The sequence below is a fragment of the Typopeltis vanoorti genome, chromosome 1, assembly GCF_054136105.1.
Source record: "Typopeltis vanoorti isolate ZY-2024b chromosome 1, IOZ_Tvanoo_1.0, whole genome shotgun sequence".
In the NCBI taxonomy this organism is placed as follows: Eukaryota; Metazoa; Arthropoda; class Arachnida; order Uropygi; family Thelyphonidae; genus Typopeltis; species Typopeltis vanoorti.
The window spans coordinates 77422390-77438414 of record NC_143549.1 but is presented as its reverse complement, the minus strand read 5'-3'; the positions used below and the strand labels follow the sequence as shown (position 1 = coordinate 77438414).

The following is a 16025-nucleotide window of genomic DNA, read 5'->3' as shown; positions in this document are numbered from 1 at the left end:
GAATAACAGTCGGACGAGTTTAAAAAAACTGTAATGGACAACACAAGGAACTAAAATCCTAATTGATGCTATCTATTGTGGATAAAGAGAGAGAGTAAACCAAGTACTAATTAGATCTTAAAATAACTGCCATTCATATTTTTGGTAAATTGATAGAGACATACTTGTTGAGGTTTGGAGTGTGTTTTAAATCTGCTGCTGATTCGTAAAACAATCTCTCCAACTTACAATGACTTTTGTGTAGTACTTTATGCTTTCTTTGATTCTGTGAGAAGGGGGATCTAATTTATGGTCTGCTATTACTTTATGTACCAGCATAAAGTACTAGCAGACTTTACAATATCCAACTTATCATAACAGTGGTGCCAGAATTTTTATGTTCTCCCAGGCAGATGTCAACAGTTCTTCCTGTCTGTCCATAGTAAACCCGGTTACAAGAACAGGGCACTTCATAGACTCCTGGTTGTGATAAAGAAGAAAATTTTTACTCTCTCTCTCTCTCTCTTTATCCAAATAGATTGCCCCAATTAGGACTTTAGTTTTTTGTGTTGTCCGATAGTTTTTTTTTTTAAACTTGTCCCACTGGTATACCAAATTGCTGTTGATTTGTGTACTGTGACAAACTGTTCTTGTGCTCTGAAGTTGCTGGATATAATATCAGCTAATAAGTTAATATATATTATTTTCTTATCATTCTGTGTTGTGAATCAATATGTACTCTGTCAACACATAAGCCTTTCTACTCGTTTGTAGATCATCGTTAGCTAAACTTGATAGCCCCAGCTGGTTATTTGATCAGCCTAACCAGGTTAGCAGACACTATGAAAATGTACGGCATCAATTTATACCAGAATAAGTTAGCACAATGATATCTGTAGAGGAATATTTGACATTCGTTGGGATGAATTTTTGGTTAATTAATCCAAAGATTGCACTGCAATGAAAAAATTTTACTTCAACTATCAAAACATCACAAAATATGGACCAATTTAAGTGAAGCAGCACTTTAATTTCCAATATGCAGTAACCATCTTCTCATTGGTTTGAAAAAGATGGTTATTGCAATGGTTAAGATTTTGAGGACACAATCAACTTTCAGTTCACAGGGATGAGAAGTATGTCAACAGCATTCACTGCTGGCAGTTCTATGTAAATGCTACTTGACACCAACCAACTGAAAGGAGGCATACCTGCAACAAGACAATGCTAGACTCTACACCACTATGCAAGAAATAAAGAGACAGAGGCCCCCCCCCCACAACCAGCATATAGTCCAGACTGGAAACCATCTAATTGTCGCCTTGTTCTGATGGAGCATTACCAATACCAAATTCAAGGTATCATGAATTTTTTTCAGTTTCCAAAGAATTAACTATGTATATTATAGAGGGGCTGAACCATTTGCAGAGAAGAAATAAATCAATACTGCAGAAATTCCAAAACTTTATATCAATTATGAATAATCAAGCAGGCAAACTTGTAGAACTTTATTAATTTAAACCGAATGTTATTTTGACATGTTTCACCGTCTTTTTGCCTGACAGCATCTTTCTGAAGAGGTTTAATACAAAAAAAAAAAAAAGACCTTAAACATTTCCAACAGCCACTATTTTTATAAACTGAGAAATATTGGATTGACAGTTTAATCACACATATCATTAAGCAAATCATGCATTGTGCAACATTGCACTGTTGCTGGCATAAGAGAGGTCTCAAATGTTACATACACTAATTAATGACTTCCAGATGTCATGAAGTATATGTAATTCCTTGGTATCTATTTAATGTGCTGTGTTAGTGAATTACCTCAGATGACTCCTTGAACATTCTGATGCAAGTATTCTCTTCTAAATAAGGCATGAAAGATGCTTGCTAATCTACACTGTGATGTCCTATGAGGATATGTGCTACGAGTCTGTTTTTTCTTCTCTCTCTCTCTCTCTCTAGACACTTCCCCCTTTCCTTAGGAAAGTCCTGAACACTGATGTTGCTTCAGAAAAAGTAAAACTAGGAAAATATAAGGAATATATACTTTTAAAGATTAAACTTTTAATCATATTTCATTGCTGCATATACTTTCTGTAAACTTGTTAATCCTTAAAAGTTAACTTAATCTAGAAAACAAAGAAAAAATTTCCCATTTGTACTAAAATTTTGGACAATGTTTAAATTATAATCTTGGGAAAATGAAAGTATAATGCTATGGAGAAAAACTTTTTCATAACAAAAGTAGACATATCAGAGTTGTTTAACCTACAGTTTGTTCTACAAAAAAAAGTTTGATATGCCTCAATTAACAGTCGAAACATTTCATAGAAATTAATTGCAACTTTAGTCCATGTTTTTTTAAGGCCAAGAAATTTGCAACATTCTGAATTAATAATTTTCTATAATATAAATTAGGGAGTTAAATGTTCTTGGAGAATACTACATTTATGAGCAGCATGTGGAAAGTAATACATCCACTGTGTTAGCTTTTCACCCCCAAAGAGATGCCAGCAAAGTGAATTTCTACTTAATCACATGGAATGTACTATTTATACAAAATAATTATGTTTAAAAATGCTTTTCTCTTGGCACTTTATTAGGCATTTTCCAGATCTGATCTTCAAACTTTAAATACAGATTCTTCATATACCCCATGATTTCTTGACTTTATCAATTCCTAATATGTGCCATAATTAGATTTACATTATAACTAGTTTCCTTGCAAAAGTTTTCTTCCAAATTAATGTTATCTCCAGGGCCGCCCCTAGGAATTTTGCTGCCCCGTGCAGTAGCATATTTTGCCACCCCTTCTCCCTTATTTTTTGTATAGTCGCCCCGTGTAGCATATTTTGCTGCCCCTTCTCCCTTATTTTTCGTATAGTTTATGCCAACTTTGCCACCCTGTGCAAATGCACGTCTTGCACCATCAGTAGAGCTGGCCCTGGTTATTTCCAATACTGTCAAATCTTATATTTCAGTTTTTGAAGGAACTACTAACCACATCAATCCACCTAGATCTTGGTTTCTGGATATTCTTTCTTTCTCCCCTACATACATGTTTTTCTACCCTTTCCTCATTTGCAGTGTCAAAAGCAAACCAAGCGACCATGCCAATACAAGCACAGCAGTCCAGATCAAAAAAGCATTCAAGTTTATTCCCTGACAATGTCATACTGATAAAGAAACTAAAGGCTTCTGTTGTGATGTATCATAACTTAACAAAGGAAACTGCTATTTTAAAATTGTCATATGGAACTTTAATGCTGAAGTTGGTACAAAAGAATCAGACCAAAGGTCACTGGGAAATTTTGGATATGACATGAGAGATGACAGAGGAGCAAACCTAACAGAAAATCTACAGAAAAGGAAAACCTTTAGATATATTATTTTTTCAAGAATTTCTATTTCTATTATTTCACATAGAAGGCGAAATGAAAGAAATAGTGAAAGGGACTATCATCAGTCAAAAAAAACGTACTGCTTGATTATCAGACCTTCAACACTGAAAGCGATCATATGGGGCAGTAAGATTGAAATAAACTACTAAAAAGAATGAAGAAAAAGGAAAAGGAAAAAATCAAAAATAATTGAACACAAACTCAATTAAAAAAGAAATATCCCACATGAATTAAACAACAGATTTATAAATATTAACACAGATAATGATTTGCTGATCTATCAGAAAGTAATGATGTTATTACATAGAACCTTTTGCGATGCTTATTTGAAACAGCACCATAAAGCAGAAACGAGACAAAATTTCTAAGGAAACAAGACAGCTAATGAAAAATCAAAGAGAAACAAAGTGAAAGCATACTAAATAAACTTATGTCTGCACCATTAGCCTAGTGGCTGTGCGCTTCACAACCATATGCCTGGGGAAGGATTGAGCTAGGTTCGATTCCCGTTGGTGACGTGAGGAGCTGAAGGATCTTCCTCAGCCATAGCCGAGTTAGCTGGTCTTGGGATTGGACAGTAGGGTTTCCCCCCAGGTTTTATCCTGGGGTTTTTCATCCCGCAAAAGCAGGCAAACCAGCCTTGAGAAAACTCAGCACTACAGACATAGGATACACTGGGGTGTAGGGCTAACCACCTTATCCTGTGAACGGTTTGAGGTCCAATGATTAATAAACCCTTGACACACCGCAAGATAAAAAAAGAGGAAAAAGGAAGATGAGATGAGATACCAAAGTATGCAAAAATAATCAGAAAATGTATCAAGGAAGTGATATGAAAAGTCAACTGTAAGCTCCTACAGCAAATGATGAATAGAAATAAGTAAGTAGCATGAGCTTATTTTGTTCTTTTATTTCTTATTTATTCTACATGCCACTCCTGCAAATCATCAGATTTGCAGGAGTGGCATGTACAACTGAAACAAAAACAACTGAAAGATAGGCTTGGAGTCATCTTGGAAAGGCCTTTATCTAGAAGTGGAATGATAATGGTTGATGACGAGCTATATACACACACAACGAACAAACAATAAATGTTTTTTTTTTTTTTTTTTTTTTTTTTTACAGATTAATTATTTTCCAACTGTTGTTCCAAGTTTTTCCACTTAGTTATACTATAAATTAAAGACACCATGAATGAAATTATATTCTTGGAGAGCCAAAATTTATATGTGAAAGTTTGTTTCAGCATTGCAGTTATCTTTTGAGTTGTATCTACAAGCTTTTCTACATGTCCCCTGAACTTCAATTTCCTATCTACACACTCCAAGATTCCTCATATGATATAATTTCTTGGTATCTTTAATTTATAGTATAACCAAGTAGAAAAACTTACAACTATCTTCAATCCAGAGTATTTTAATAATAAAGAGTAACACCTTTTAGCTACTTGTATACAAAAATATGACTTCTGCATTACTTCAACCTTAGTATCACCTCTGAGTCTAGCTCCCACTGATGAGACATCAATAAAGGTCAAAACCTGGGTAGTGACCTTTCCCATAATGTACATGTATAATGTACATTATAGGAAATTATACATGTCCATAAGGATATGTGCTTTGCATTATGGGATACTAAGGCAAGTGATGTGAAGTCATTAGCTTCTTTATACAAGTTACTCCAGTCCTGAAAATAGTTCAGGTGCAAACGTGTTTGCTTACACTTGGATAAAGGATTAAACCAAGAATATAATTTCTTGGTATCTTTAATTTATCTTCCAACTGCAAGCGATTAATACAGAATCAGCCTGTTGAGACCTAGATGGTGCAGAAAGTCTTCTTAAGATTCCTCGAATCATCTTACAATTTAAAGAACCTGTGTACCACTTTGATATGGTAGTCAGTGTTTGTTATGGTCATCCAATGCAAATGCGATGTTTTTGGAAAAGGATGTAATCCAGATGTTTTTCATGTCCAGCCACAGCAGAGTGATCAGTCAGACCAGAGTAGCTGATGCCACATGAGCAAAGAATTCTCTATACACCAGGAAGAGAATTTTTGAACTCAAGAGAAAGACTTGGAAAAGTTGTTTTCATAAAATACATGCAGTTCTTTCAAACATTTTTGACACAGGCATAGTGATCCAACTTTCATTTCCATAAGATGTGAATTAGATGAGTTTGGCATATATTCAGTATCTTACTAATAACAGATATGTTACTGCCATTTAAGCAATGGTCAGTTCACAGATGATCATATTCACATGCTAGCAGTTCTTCATGACAGGAACTGGCATGAGCTTAACGGATGATGGGAGCCAATATGAAGTTTCATAAGTTGACCTGAGAGCTTACAAGAATACAATTATCAGCATCACCTGAGTTGCCTTAGCTACTTGTCAAGTAGTGCAAGCTAAGGCAACTCGGGGATGCCGATGATTGTATTCTCGTAAGCTCTTAGGTCAACTTACGAAACTTTCAGTCTCTACAAACATTCGGCTTTGAAATAATGTTGGATCTAATATCCACTTTGCCTGTATAATTTTACATTGCCGAAATGAAACCGTATGGCTCTTTCTTTTAGTAATAGACAATTCGGCTGATCCCAGAGGTAGTCCAACACCAGAGCAACTCGTTGCAAAGGTGGAAAAAGCTGCACACAACTTGCAGCCTTTCAGAAATCAGGAATGTCTGGAATTGTGCACCGTACTGCAGTTATCAGATTGGCTGTTGCAGTATCGCTGTGATTGTGTTCAAATAACCCTTATTTTATTTAATAATGGCACCAAAGTGCAAGAGCAGTGAGTGATGCGCAATTCGGATATGCCAAAAAACAAGCCTAAAAAAAACGTGTGCTGAGGTTGCTAAGATTCCGTTCACATTCAGATAACTTTATTATAATATGCTGTTATAATTATTCTATTTTATTATTAGTTATTGTTGTTAATCTTTAATTTATAAATTAAATTTCATCATAGGTATCTATGCACAGGAAAATGCATAGTATATATAGGGTTCGATACTATTTGGGGTTTCAGGTGTCCAAGGGGTGTATAGGAATGTATTCCCCGCGATTGGGGGGGGGGGGAATTTCTTCTTTCCAAGCAGTGTATACATACACTGCTTGGAAAGAAGTTAACAGATAACCCCAATGGGCAAGATGCATCATGCCATGTAACGAGTGATGTCTTTGTAGCTGGTATAAACTGAATATGATGCTCCCAACTGGGTCAGGGTAAAATGGATGCAAAAAGGGAAGTGACAAAGTTTGAAAGGCATTGTTATAGGATGCCATACTGTAGGCCTATCTATTCGGCAAGCTGTTGATATATTGGGCCATCCCAAGTCAACTGTCATTGAAAACATACTGAGATGGAAGTGCAGCGAGTCAACTGCAAGTGTTACTTGCAGTGAATGAACGACCACACTCACTGAACACATTCTACCTCCAATAAGCAAGTAGATGGTTTCACACCATGCAATGAAATTCATCTCCCACCTAAAGACAATCACAAGCAACCATTCCTGCAACTGGATTTGAACCCATGACCTGTTGATTTGCAAGCAGGTGTGCTAACTATTGAGCCAACCAGGCCAGCAAATTGGATCCAAGGCCTAAATAAAAACTATACATTAGAGATCTCCTTTACCTTTAAAAATCTCTCACTGATTCAGTCTATAATTTACTTTAAATGAATTTTAATACCACTTTCCTTCATAATGTGATCCATATAGATAATGAATAACAGTGGGGATAATGTACATCTTTGTCTGACATCAGATTTAACATTAAACCACCTTCCTATATAATGCCCCATTGACACTATATAACTGTACCGTTTTGAATAGCTTCTCTCTCTCTTGGCACCTTGTCATATGCCTTTTCCAGATCTACAAAACTTAAATACATATCTTTGTTATATTCCCATGATTTCTCAACTATTTGTCGTAAAGTGAAAATCTGATCCTGACAGCCTCTGTTTGGCCGGAATCCAGCTTGTTCTTCACCAAGCTTCTCTTCCACAATCCTTCTCAACCGTTTCTCAAGAATACTTGCATATATCTTACCAGGAACACTCAGTAAGAAATACCTCTGTAATTCTCACATTCAGTTTTATTTCCTTTTTTATATGGGTACTATGAGGGCTCTACTCCAATCATCTGGAATTCGTCCCTCTATCCAGGCATTCTGAACTATGCAGCGCAGCCACTGTAAGATTTTTATACCTCCATACTTGAGCATTTCTGGTCGAATATCATCTATCCCTGCTGTCTTTCCACATTTCAGGCTTTTGATGGCTTTTTCTATTTCAAGTGTGGATATGTATTCCTGACTGCATGCCTAGTCAATGTTTTTTACCGCTGTGCTGTCATCACTGCTTTTGTCATTTAGCAATTTTTTGAAGTAATTACTCCATACTTCAAGGATATCTTTTTCTCCTGTTTTCATACAGCACTTTTGAGGAAAGAGTGCTGTAATACCAGAATATCTTGCCACCTTCTTGATATTTATTTTCTATGTTCTTACGAAAGTCCTCCCATGACTTTTATTTAGCCAGTTTTACACAGTGTTTAGCATTCTTACATTTGTCTCTGTATTCTCTAAGAACACAAGCTGACTTATTTGCCAGGAACTTTTGATATGCTTTCTTCTTTTCCTTCACTGCCTCTCTAACTTGCTGTGTCCACCAGGAGTTCTGATTTTTCAATCCTTGCAGACAACCTCACCACATGCCTCTCTGGCTGAATCAATCAGTGTTTTCTTCTGGGCTTGCCACTGAATCTCCAAGGTTTGGTTGCAGTTCTCAAACTCTTTCATTTTTCTCTTGAATAATATTTTTGTATTTTAGTCTATAGTTCACATCTGAGAGCTGCTCAACTTTTATTCGCTTTAAAACTTTCTTACATGTTCTTCTTTTCAATATGAAATTCAAAATTTAATTACAAGATTCATATATCACAAATCCTTGGTTGGCAAAAGTTTTTTTCTACTACTTTGTAAACAAAAGTGTGAAAGCAGAGCTCTTCATTAAGTTCAGATTTCTCTATTTCCATCTCTTGTTCTTAGCAACTGATTCATATCACTGGTGTCCATGAGACAGAAGAAAAAACTTTTCATTCAGCATTTCTTCAAATGGTGAAACAGAAGAGCTACTTAATATTTTCTTTATATCTATTAACTTGTGGATAGACCCAACTTTTGCAGTTAAAGGATTCACTTTGCTAACATTACTTTTTGGAATCCTCTATTAATACATCCTGACTGTCAAGTTTTCAAAAACTTCCTGAAACAAAATTGTTTCAGGAAGATTGCATTCTCAATCTTCGATTCTCTCTCCACTTGTTTTAAGCAAGAAGTCAGTAATAGCTGACATGTTGTTGTCATTAGGCAAAAGAGAATGTCTTCACAATGAATGACAATATCACTGTGCACTTAGTTATTCACATGTGATGTCAATGGACACCATATCATCATACCCATACCTCATAGGGTTTTGGGAGTGAAGTCTTCTGCTGACAGAAGTAGTAGAGTTGTAGATGTCCTTTCCATATAGTACACAAACATCCATTTCGATGGCAGGATTTGAACCCACAGCCTTTTGCCTGGAGAGCAGATAAGCTAATCACTTGGCCAACCAGGCTAGCTCTGTACACTTAATTATAAATTGAAATAATTACAACTATTAGAATCTGGTAAGAACAATCTCAAAGACTATACATTTTTTAACATAAATATCAATTTCTCATCAGGCACATTACAAGTGCTGATCATACATGGTTATGAAACTGAAACCAGGGCTCTGGAAATACAACTTAAATCCAACTAGCCGCAAAAATATTTTACTCACCCAAGATATCATCTACTTTTGGTGAGTAAAATTTTTTTGGAGCTAGTCAACTTAATTGATGAACAAATTAAAGAATGCATTACTTTTTTTTTGTCATCATAACATTTAATTTTTTGAAACATCACTTATAAAAAAAAAAAAAAAGTAATGCATTCTTTAATTCTCACTATACAATTAAACATAATTATACAGCAATATACTTTCCTTTAATGTGGATGTAAAATGTAACAACACAGCTCAAATAACAGACCCTGATTCAATGGACGTCAGATTTAACAGACATAATTTGACAAATAAATACAGATAATGAAATAATTAATAAAAAAAATAATACGATGGTTAATCGTAAGTGATCGGCAGTGCTTAAAAATTGCACCTTCGGATACATTTGCATATATTTGTGATATTTCATGTATACTCATAATAGTTCGTGCGCATGCATGTGCTTTGGTAGCATCGGTAGCACAGCATTAGTAGCATTGATAGTGCAAAATACGGGGTGTTTAGGCAGTTGCTTGAGTAATTTTTAGTTAAACCATTATTAATATCAGTTAATAATGCCGGGGGTTAAAAGAAAATGAGTAAACTTGAGTTAATAAGTTGGAAAGTGGTGCATCTGTTGCTCATGTTTGTGAACTTTACATATGCAAAAATAAAGACAAACTTATTCGATTTTTGCTAAAATATAGCGTTAAGAGCTGCAAATGTGGTTTCAATGTGGTGGATAAGAAACACGCGAAGTTCGCCAAGCACAAGAATTTAGAAGGAGTTTACAAGTGGTTCATTCAACAGCGATCTAGTGGCGTTGTTGTTGTTCATGATGTGAAACTAAGGTCGCCTGCTGAAAAACTGGCACAATACATGGGCATACAGTTCCAGGTGAGTGATTGGCGCTTTGGTGCTTTCATAAACACCATGGTATTACAAACAGGCAAACATGTTGAAGCACTGATACAACCTCTTGCAGGCAACAATGACTCCCTGGTTTACAAGTGACATGTTCACGACGGTTTTTCAATCACTTCATACCCGAAGTGCAAAATTAGCAAGAAGAGGGTCCTGAAAATCACTCCTGAAGATGCAAAAGCTGCTTTCTTGATAATGCATCAGCCCATCCTAATGCTGAGAAGTTGGTTAGTAGGAATGAAAGAATAAAATGTATCTTCCTTCCTCCAAACACCATTTCTATAATACAGCCTATAGACCAGGGAGTCATTGTTGCCTGCAAGAGGTTGTATAAGAAGTTTCTTGAAGAGATTATGGTTGTCTTGGAGAATGAAAACGATCCCAAAGAAGAAGATACAAGAGGAGCCAAAACACTTCAAAATTTGCATGCATACAACATTAGGTCTGCCATCTTTAATTTTGCTGCCACTTGGAAGGAGATAATGACTTCAGAGGTTTTGAAACCTTTTATTTCTGTGAAACTTTGATGAGAGCAGGTGATAATATCAGTGAGAATGACATTGAACAATGGCTAGACATTGACTAGGGCGACCTAGGCTACCAAATTCTAAGCCAGGAAGAGATTACTGAAGATGTTCTAAGGGACGATCAGGAGGTTGACAATGAGGAGGAAGAAGAAGCGACTCCAGCAGGTTCAAAACTATCGATGGTTAGAGAACACATGGATGGCATCATCTCATTCATAGGTGCATCTTCAGATCCAGAGGTGATTGCTTATCAGAAACATTTTCGGCAAATTTGCTCGTTAATTATTAAGACAGTATAAAAAGTGGAAAGCAACTGAAACTTCATGCTTTTTTCAAGCCTAATCCTCAGTAAAATGGTATTTACATAAAAATGTTCTTATTAAAATATATTAATGTTATACAACTGAAAGTTTTATTTTCAATACCATTCCTAAGATTTGCGATTTAACAGACAACCCTTAGCTCCTAATAGTCCATTAAATTGAGAGTTTACTGTATTAAAATTCACAATAATACCAGGAAGTAGGTATATGGAGCCAAACTCCCTTATTCACAATGCACTCATCACATTTTTCTTTCCAAGATGACTATTTTTTAAATAGCAATATTAAAAAAACATTTTTGTTATGTAAAATAAGCTTAGGACAATACTATATTATAATTTTGTACTTAAGGTGTTGGAGAATAAGATGTATAGATTTTAATTAGATTGTGCTAATTTTAATTTGTTTATAATTAATGATTTTGTTAATGAAATCAATTTTTTTAATATATTGTCTATTCTATATGCAGTGCTCACTCTATGTATGTTTAAGGTTAATGAATTAAATGAATGCATTGATATGAAAAACTTACAGGTTTTCTCACATACTTCAAGTGTGTGAGATTTACTGCTTTCAAGTAAAGTGCCATAACTACACCACATAATGGCACATTATTTTTCTAGCTTTGTGACTGAAACAAATGCAATTGTGACATAGTGGAGTATGTGTGTTATCAAAAAAAATGCTATAATATTGCTGTGAGAGAAATGCAGGGATTTTTGAAACTCAAAAGTAGATAGTTTGAAATTTTGCATTTAATAGTTATTGATTACTATGTTGCAACATGACAACAGAACAACTGTTGGGGGGAAAGAAGACACAGTAGATTGAGTTTTTAATGACTGTTACTTTTTTCCTCAGTCTTTCATATAAGAAAGTCTCACTTTCTTTCTTCAATAAGGTTCAAAACTAAAGTTTGAACCTTATAGAAGAGAAAAGACTGAAAGAAAGTGAACGGTTTACGCTGTCATTTTTATAGAAAGCTGGCAACCAAAACTAAGTATTTTTGCGATTCTTTAAAAGGGAAACCACTGGTGTTCAAATTAAAAATTTTGTATCAGGAAGTTTTATTCCCAAATCCTGAAAATTAAACTGCTTTAACAAATTCATTGGTAGCCACCTGTGATAAATAAGTTGAAAGTGAATGAGATGTTTAAAAAAACAAATTACGTGGAAAAAAAAAAAAAAAAAAAAAAAGAATATATTTAGAACGACGCTGAAAACTGATTTGTCACTTGTTTCTGAATACTTGTTTGCAGTGAGTGGGCAACTGACCGAAACTAAATAAATTTCTAATATACAGAAGTAATTTTAAAAAGATTTATGATTATTTTTACAATATCAATACATAAGGTAGAAAAACCATCAAAAACCTCAAAGCTGGAAAGGCAGCAGAAGTAGATGATATCTGATCGGAAATGCTCAAATATGGAGGTATGAAAGTTTACAGTAGCTACACTGCATAATTCTGAAGCCTTAATCAGAAGGTCGTATTCCAAATGATTGGAATAGAACTCTCATAGTACCCATCTATAAAAAAGCGAAATTAAATTAAACGTGAGAATCACAGAGGAATTTCTCTACTAAGTATTACTGTTAAGATTTATGCAAATATATTTGAGAAAATGCTAAGACAAATTGTTGAGGGTAAACTTGAAGACAAGCTAGATTAAGGCTAAACAGAAGTTGTTGGGATCGGATTTTCACTTTAAGAAAACAGTTGAGAGATCATGATAATATATAAGGTGGCCATAATTAAAGAGGAGGTGTTCAAAGCCCTGTAGCAAAAAATGTGTTGGATGAAATTCAACCAAAGTTGGTGTAAACTCTGGAACATGGGGTTTTTATTTAGAGAAGATAAAAAAAATAGTACAAAATTCGGCCACCAGAAGACATTTAGCACTATAAGCACAAGATATTTGCATCGTCTTACTGTTTCTATTGATGAGTTGGTGAATATAAGGAAGATGAAATGGATTCAAGTTATTCTGATGAGAGTGGAGTGTTTCTCATAATAGAAGAAGTATATCAAGCAAAATGTAGTCTATATTTGAGAGTGGTAAGTCAGTGGATCTCCCCTTATGAGAATGTGCACTGCTAGTAAAGTTTTACTATCAACAACATGGTAATGTTAATGCCATGCACTTAGAGGGGGGGGGGAACCTCAGCATTAATGTTAATGCCAAGGTTTTCCCCCTATAAGATCTCCAATACTCAAGCTTTGCTTCATGGTAATGCAGAAACTCGAATGCAGTTGGCCCAGACATTCTTTGCTCGAATGGAGGTGGATGATGCATGGCCATGGAAGATCTTGTGCAGTGACAAGGCACATTTTTATATGAATGGTAGTGTTAATTCACACAATTGCTGCATTTGGATTGCGATGACCTTCACGTGTTCCATCAGACCCCCTTTACACTCGCTGCAAGTCACAGCGTGGTTTCACTGCATTGTTTACTAACTATCTATTTATACTTTTTTTGAAGAACTTTGCCCAACAGGACCAGTGCCAGCAACTTGTACCATCTCAGCTGTTAGGTATTGAGAGATGCTGTGCAACTTTGTTCTTCAACTTCAGCAACGATGCCCTGATTCTACCATATTCATCCAGGATGGACCACCTCACATTGAATTACTGGTACAGTGAACGTCATGAAAACACTTCACAGAACACAGAGTGATTAGTTGTGCATTTCCCACAGCATGGCCTCATCGTTCACCTGATCTCAACCTCTGTGACTTTTGGTTGTGGAGTCATCTGAAACATGTTTGAAAGACATTTTCCTGATTTAGCATCCTTCTAAGGCAGAATAACGCAGAACATGAAGCAAATCAATGTAGATCTATTGAATTCCACCATAGAAAATGTCATTCACAGAATGCAGTTAGAACATCTGAAAGGAGGACATAATGAACCAGATCGATAAGTTATATGAACATGAAAATTGATTTCTTGTCTCTCTTCAAGCCATTACTATTTAATTAATCCCAAACCACATGCTTATAGTATCAAATATCTCTTGGTGATAGAATTTTGTACTACTTTTTATCTTCTATAAATACAAACCCCATGTTCCAGAGTGTATTTTCACCAAGTTTGGTTTAATTTCATCCAATACATTTTCGCTACTGGGCTCTGAGCACTTAACTCTTTAATTATGGCCCTGTATACAACAAGGATCCATATTTTAGATCAGGAAAAGGTATATGATGAGGTGCAAGAGAAAAGATGCTCAAAATGCTATGATTATAAGGTGTAAATATAAGTAATATATCAAGCAAAACGTAGTCTATATTTGAGTGGTAAGTTAGCAGTTAGAACCGAAGAAGGTATAAGAAAATGGTCTGATATTAATTCATGTGTTGGGCAAGAGTGTACATTTTCTTCACTGTTATTCCTTATCTATATGGTTTACATTTAAGAAGTGGTATTAGGCCTGATATCAAAATCTGAGATATTTCTGCTCTTTACTATATGTAGATGATGTTATACTCTTAAATAAATCCAGGAGAAGCTTGTAGGATTCATTAACTAAAATGAATAAATGCCATAATAATTTGGAATGAAGATCAGCAATAAAATGACGATGATTATGAAAACAGGAAGGAAGAGTGAAAATATCAACTGCTTGCCGAAAGGAGAACACACAGAACAAGCATATTGCTGATATAGGCATAATTTTCATTTGAAGATTGCAAAATTAGCAAAGCTGGTATGGTAGGAAAGCAATGAATGTAAATGGAATCTTACAAGACATTGTTGAAGCCAATTTTAACTTATTTATCTGAGAGATTAAGCAAGTGAACAGATCATGTTAATGGCAGAATAATATTAAAAATGAAGATATTAGGAAGTTGACACTGTTAGCAATTCAGAAAGGGGCTATTCTCATGTGGTACAGACACTTAAACAGAATGGGAGAGGAAAAGTTAGAAAAACAGGAATTTGTTGCCAGAATTGCAAGAAAAAAGACAAAGAGGAACAGGATCTAGGTGGATTGATTCAGTAAGCAGTGCCCTAGATTATCAAAATACAAGATTGACAACACTGTAGTTTTGTCAATTTTACACTGTCAACAGAGGAAAAATTATCGATTGGAAGTCAATAATGGTTTAAACTTTTCATTCCTAAGTTAAAGATACCAAGCAATTTTATAAGCTAGGTTTTAATCCTCTTTCCTCAAGTTGGCACCTGAACATAGTTCAGGTACAAACTTGAGGTGGAGTAAGCTCTGATCACTTTCCTTAGTATTTTCCCCTAAAGCAAAGCACATCCCCTTGCCGAGATGTATGATGCTATGCATTAAAGGCAAGGGCCACAACCTAACTTTCTATATCTTACTCTCATCCTGAGATTTTTATTTAATAAGGTCAAAGCACCTTGTGGCAACTTGTTTAGGTAAAATTTATAAGCTCTGCATTACTTCAACCTTTGCATTTTTTGGGTCTGGTTCCCACTGACGAGACCTCAATAAAAGTCGATGGGTAGTGGCCCTTGCCTTTAATTCATAGCATCATACATCTCCGCAAGGGGATGTGCTTTGCATTAGGGGAAAATACTAAGGAAAGTGATCGGAGCTTACTCCACCATTATCACGAATTGCCTCAGACTTGAACTGCATTCAGGCACAAACTTGACTTACTTGGGGAAAAAGGATTAAAACCTAGCTTATAAAATTGTTTGGTATCTTTAACATAGTACATACCTAAGGTAAAAAACTTTTCATTCCTAAGGATACATATCAGGAATTTAATGATGATATATTTTCTAAAAAGGACTGTAATTGATTATCTATATATTTGTATAAATGCCAACATGTGTAAACATGCCACGTTATTTGAAGAGTATAATTGCTTTATTCAGAAAAACAAAAAAAAACTGGTTTCATAAGTCGAACAACTTACGTCGTCAGGGGAAAGGTGGTAATTGATTAAGAAACAAGAAAAGTTTATCTTGTGCAGAAAAGTATTTGTTATCTAAAGGTTTCAAACTTTGCTTTGACCCTCAGTAATATTCCAAAGATAGATATCATTGT

The 16025-nt window shown here is 35.1% G+C and overlaps 1 protein-coding gene across 4 annotated transcripts in view; it reads right to left on the bottom strand.

Moving 5' to 3' along the window:
- The window catches only part of LOC150110112 (putative E3 ubiquitin-protein ligase makorin-1), a 287948-nt gene that overhangs the window by 199499 nt on the left and 72424 nt on the right, over window positions 1-16025 (bottom strand). Inside the window, exon 1 of one of the 4 annotated variants that reach the window (XM_090391499.1) lies at window positions 1807-1963. The exons of the other annotated variants lie outside the window; for them this stretch is intronic. The gene's annotated coding sequence lies outside the window, so the exon portion shown is untranslated. Of the gene's footprint in view, window positions 1-1806; window positions 1964-16025 lie in introns of those variants that run through there. 4 annotated transcript variants of the gene reach the window in all.